Source organism: Cupressus sempervirens, chromosome 7 (genome assembly GCF_028749045.1).
Source record: "Cupressus sempervirens isolate cs-2001-9-10 chromosome 7, ASM2874904v1, whole genome shotgun sequence".
NCBI classification, from domain to species: domain Eukaryota; kingdom Viridiplantae; phylum Streptophyta; class Pinopsida; order Cupressales; family Cupressaceae; genus Cupressus; species Cupressus sempervirens.
In genome coordinates, this window is record NC_143124.1 from 687,572,751 (window position 1) to 687,578,797 (window position 6,047).

Below are 6,047 nucleotides of genomic sequence, written 5' to 3' on the forward strand. Positions count from 1 at the left end.
TGAATCAATTAGAGGGGCATGAAGCCCACCCTGGATGTGCTATTCCTCAACTCTCCTTTAGATCATGTTTTCTTCTCACTCAGCTGGCGCAATTTCAGAAAAAGGTTTGGCAGCGGTTGCCATCCCTCAGCACGTCTACTTGGTGATTTTAAAACTCGATCTAAAATGGGAGCCCTCGCCTAGCACCTCCGTCCGGTGTTGCTCGGGTATTGCATAAAATTATGCCATCGGCGTGAATCCCCCAACGAATGCCTACGCTTGGACCCTCTCTTAGATCACCTTCTTCGATCACTCGACCGACGCAACTACGGAAGAGACTTGGCAGCGGTTTCCATTCTACAGCACATCTGTTCAGTGATTTTGAAGTTTATCTAATGGCGAGCCCTTGTCTCTAGCCATGAGGTGGGTGCTTGGTGCTCTAGAAAATTTTTTTGCGTGCCTATCGCGGCTACAATGGGAGAGGTGGTTGCGACAAGCCTCTCCCGTGCCCCCCTCATTGATTCAATGCCACTGTCAGGGCAGATGGATATGTTGGATTTTGAAACGGTGGACGCCGACGTTGAATCAATTAGAGGGGCATGAAGCCCACCCTCGAGGGTGCTATTCCTGGACTCTCCTTTAGATCATGTTTTCTTGTCACTCAGCTGGCGCAATTTCGGAAAAAGGTTTGGCAGCGGTTGCCAGCCCTCACCGCGTCTACTTGGTGATTTTAAAACTTGATCTAAAATGGGAGCCCTCGTCTAGCACCTCCGTCCGGTGTTGCTCGGGTATTGCATAATTTTTTACTATCGGCGCGAATCCCCCAACGAATCCCTAGCCTTGGACTCTCTCTTAGATCACCTTCTTTGATCACTCGACTGACGCAATTACGGAAGAGGCTCAGCAGCGATTGCCATTCCACAGTGCGTCTGTTTAGAAATTTCGAAGTTGATCTACTAATGGCGAGCCCTTGTCTACCCATGAGGTGGGTGCTTGGGGCTCTAGCAATTTTTTGTGTGCCTATCGCGGCTACAATGGGAGCTTTGATAACAAAAGTTCTCGGTGACCCTCCCTAATAGAAATCAGTGCTGGTGTTCGTGAAAGACACGTTATTCGGATTTTTGGAATATTGGCACCAGCATCGTTTCTATTGGGAGGGCCGTGAAGCCATCCTGATTTTGCTATGCGAGGGCTCTCTCCCTAGAGTCATTCTCTACGCAACAACTTCTTTGGCACAAAATTTTTAGAATGATTTGGCAGCGGTTATCATTCCAATGGTGTCGTTGCAGTGATCTGGAGAGCGATGCTAAGGGCGGGAGCTTGTGTCTAGAATTTGGGATGTTTGTGCGAGCGAGCAGGGGAGCTTCTCTTATCGGAACCTCTCCGTGGCCTTTGAATATATAGACCTAGTGTCGACGATATCGATGGATGCGAGCCCTTGGATTCCAAATTTGTCCACAGCTAACATTGGTTTTTGTGAGAGATGGGCATGAAAGCACATCCTGATTGCTACGTGGGAGCTCCCTAAGGTCGCCTCTGTGCCAACTCGATCGGCACAACATTGGGAATGGTTCGACAGTGGTTGATGTTCCAATGTGTCATCGGGGGATGTCTTGGAAAGTGGTCTTTCTTTCAAGGGCGAGCTCGCGTCTAGACCTTGGATTGTGCGTCATGTCACAAGTGAATGGGGAGATCTCTCTATGAATGGCGGCATGGTGATTGCAAGAGAAAATTGACTTAGTCAGAGCCATTGGCCTCGGGCCATTGTGACGGCCTCGCAATTTCTCTTTAATTATGACCTATGTTTGCGCAGTAGCAGAGTTTTCATGTAAGATGGGCCTTGTTCTCGAGAGTTCCCGGAGATGACCTCTAGAACTTTTGGATTGGGCCCCTTCAAGGTGAAATTCATCCAGTTGATCGGATGAGCTCAATGACCATTTTAGTCCCTCAGCTCCATGAACTCACATCTCTTAACCGATGACAATCTTTTGCTTCTCTGCCGACCTCATAAAAAATTGGGTCGTGAATGGCTGTTTGGTAGGAATTTTAAAGGATTTGGATTTTTAAGGATTTGGAGCCTATGCTTGGACCCTCTCTTAGATCACCTTCTTCAATCACTCGACCGATGCAACTACGGAAGAGACTTGGCAGCAGTTGCCATTCTATAGCGCGTATGTTCAGTGATTTCGAAGTTGATCTAATGGCGAGCCCTTGTCTCTAGCCATGAGGTGGGTGCTTGGTGCTCTAGCAAAATTTTTTGCATGCCTATCGCAGCTACAATGGGAGAGGTGGTTGCCACGAGGCTCTTTCGTGCCCCCCTCATTGATTCAACACTGTTGTCAGGGCGGATGGAAATGTCAGATTTTGAAATGGTGGATGCCGACGTTGAATCAATTAGAGGGGCATGAAGCCCACCCTCGAGGGTGCTATTCCTGGACTCTCCTTTAGATCATGTATTCTTTTCACTCAGCTGGCGTAATTTCAAAAAAAGGTTTGGCAGCGGTTGCCAGCCCCTCACTACGTCTACTTGGTGATTTTAAAACTCGATCTAAAATGGGAGCCCTCGTCTAGCACCACCATCCGGTGTTGCTCGGGTATTGCACAAATTTTTTCCATCAGCGCGAATCCCCCAATGAATGCCTACACGCTCGGATCCTCTCTTAGATCACCTTCTTCGATCACTTGACCGACGTAATTACGAAAGAGACTTGGCAGCGGTTGCCATTCTACACCGCGTCTGTTCTGCAATTTCGAAGTTGATCTAATGGCGAGCCCTTGTCTATAGCCATGAGGTGGGTACTTGGCGCTCTAGCAAAATTTTTTGCGAGCCTATCATGGCTACAATGGGAGAGGTGGTTTCCGTGAGCCTCTCCCATGCCCAGCTCATTGATTCAACGGTGCTGTCAGGGTGGATGGATATGTTGGATTTTTAAACGGTGGATGCCGACGTTGAATCAATTAGAAGCGCATGAAGCCCACCTCCAAGGGTGCTATTCCTGGACTCTCCTTTAGATCATGTTTTCTTGTCACTCAGCTGGCACAATTTCGGAAAAAGGTTTGGCAGCGGTTGCCAGCCCTCACCGTATCTTCTTTGTGATTTTAAAACTCGATCTAAAATGAGAGCCCTTGTCTAGCACCTTCGTCCGGTGTTGCTTGGGTATTGCATAAATTTTTGCCATCGGTGCGATTACCCCAATGAATGCCCTACGCTTGGACCCTCTCTTAGATCACCTTTTTCGATCACTCGACCAATGCAATTATGAAAGAGACTTGGCAGCGGTTGCCATTCTACACCGCGTCTGTTCTGCGATTTCGAAGTTGATCTAATGGCGAGCCCTTGTCTCTAGCCATGAGGTGGGTGCTTGGCACTCTAGAAAAAAAATTTTGCGTGCCTATCATGGCTACAATGGGAGAGGTGGTTGCCGCGAGCCTCTCCCGTGCCCCCCTCATTGATTTAATGCCACTGTCAGGGCAGATGGAAATGTCGGATTTTGAAACGATGGATGCCTATGTTGAATAAATTAGAGGGTCATGAAGCCCACCCTCGAGGGTGCTATTCCTGGACTCTCCTTTAGATCATGTATTCTTGTCACTCAGCTGGTGCAATTTTAGAAAAAGGTTTGGTAGCAGTTGCCAGCCCCTCACCACGTCTACTTGGTGATTTTAAAACTTGATCTAAAACAGGAGCCCTCATCTACCACCTTCGTCCGGTGTTGCTCGGGTATTGCACAAATTTTTTCCATCGGCACGAATCCCCAAAAGAATTCCTACACACTTGGACCAAATCCTGACTCTCAAAAGGGATGCATTTATTAGATAAAAGGTTGACGCGGGCTTGCCCGCTATTCCAGTGATTTATGATAACTCGACGGATCGCACGGCCTTTGTGTTGGCGACGCTTCATTCAAATTTTTGCCCTATCAACCTTCGATGGTAGGATAGAGGCCTACCATGGTGGTGACGGGTGACAGAGAATTAGGGTTCGATTCTTGAGAGGGAGCCTGAGAAACGGCTACCACATCCAAGGAAGGCAGCAGGCGTGCAAATTACCCAATCCTGACATGGGGAGGTAGTGACAATAAATAACAACACTGGGCTCATCAAGTCTGGTAATTGGAATGAGTACAATCTAAATCCCTTAACGAGGATCCATTGGAGGGCAAGTCTGGTGCCAGTAGCCGCGGTAATTCCAGCTCCAATAGTGTATATTTAAATTGTTGCAGTTAAAAAGCTCGTAGTTGGACCTTGGGTCGTCACGGTTGGTCTGCCTTCTGGGTGTGCACTGGCCCTCACATCCCTTCTGCCGGCAGCGTGTTCCTGGCCTTAATTGGCTGGGTCGCGGTTCCAGCGCCATTACTTTGAAAAAATTAGAGTGCTCAAAGCAAGCCCATGCTCTGAATACATTAGCATGGAATAACGCGATAGGAGTTTGGTCCTATTCCGTTGGCCTTTGGGACCGGAGTAATGTTTAATAGGGACTGTCGAGGGCATTTGTATTTCATTGTCAGAGGTGAAATTCTTGGATTTATGGAAGAAGAACCACTGTGAAAGCATTTGCGAAGGATGTTTTCATTAATCAAGAATGAAAGTTGGGGGCTCAAAGATGATCAGATACCATCCTAGTCTCAACCATAAACGATGCCGACCAGGGATCGGCGGATGTTGCTCTAAGGACTCCGCCAGCACCTTCTGAGAAATCAGAGTGTTTTGGTTCTAGGGGGAGTATGGTCGCAAGGCTAAAACTTAAAGGAATTGACAGAAGGGCACCACCAGGAGTGGAGCCTGCGGCTTAATTTGACTCAACACGGGGAAACTTACCATGTCCAGACATGGTAAGGATTGACAGATTGAGAGCTCTTTCTTAATTCTATGGGTGGTGGTGCATGGCCGTTCTTAGTTGGTGGAGCGATTTGTCTAGTTAATTTCATTAACGAATGAGACCTCAGCCTGCTAACTAGCTACATGGAGGTTCCCCTTCGCAGCCAGCTTCTTAGAGGGAAAATGGCCTCCTAGGCCATGGAAGTTTGAGGCAATAACAGGTCTGTGATGCCCTTAGATGTTCTGGGCCGCACACACTCTACACTGATGCAACCAACGAGTTTCTCTCCCTGGCCCAAAAGGTTTGGGAAATCTTGCCAAATTGCATCGTGATGGGGATAGACCATTGCAATTATTGATCTTCAACGAGGAATTCCTAGTAAGCGCGAGTCATCAGCTCTTGTTGACTACGTCCCTGCCCTTTGTACACACCGCCTGTCGCTCCTACCGATTGAATGATCCGGTGAAGTGTTCGAATTACGGTGACGACGGCGGTTCCTGTCGGTGATGTCGCGAGAAGTTCACTGAACCTTATCATTTAGAGGAAGGAGAAGTCATAACAAGGTTACCGTAGGTGAACCTGCGGTAGGATCATTGTTGGTTCGAGACCCTAAATTGTGTAGGGGATGGGGAGCTAGCCTCCTCCCCACCCCCGAAATCTCGGCGACATGCGGACACTCGGCCCTGCAGTGATGTGCTGGACGGCCAAGCTATGGGTCTAGCGCCATCGAGGTCGAGGGTCACATCGAATGCTCGTGATCGAAAGCATGGATTCCCTATGGGCTGAAGAAGAGACTCGAATGCAATCTGGATTAGGATCAGTGCCTTTGAACGATGTCCATGTCAGAGTGAGAGGACTCTGGTCAGTTGCAGTTCAGAGGGGGTCCGGGCCTCGTCCCCTGTTGAGATTTCACGGTCTGATCGCATGCATGGTGCTGTGCCAGGGATCCGTCGTTTCGACGGTGGCAAGTTGGGACTGCTGCAACCCCCCATTGCCTTGCCTAGGTGTGTTGACTCGTCGCTTGGAGTGTTTTGTGTTTAGGATGGGTGCACTCGCATGATTTGCGGGGCAGGGGCCCCGTCCGCTGACACGACTCTCCCATGCATCGCCTCCCACCTTTGCAAGGGGATGGGGCGGGGACACACCACAGCGTTCCTCGTCGCACCCATTAGGTGCTCAGGATTCGGGATGTGTCAACACCCAACAACACAAGGGTGCATCGTGCACCTTAGAAATCCAACAAACAAAG

At 49.0% G+C, this 6,047-nt stretch overlaps 1 pseudogene; it reads left to right on the top strand.

Annotated features, from left to right (window-relative positions):
• Positions 1-4,695: 4,695 nt before the first annotated feature.
• On the top strand, positions 4,696-5,386 carry LOC149548734 (18S ribosomal RNA; annotated as a pseudogene; the record flags this gene model as incomplete).
• Between the last annotated feature and the right edge of the window lie 661 nt (positions 5,387-6,047).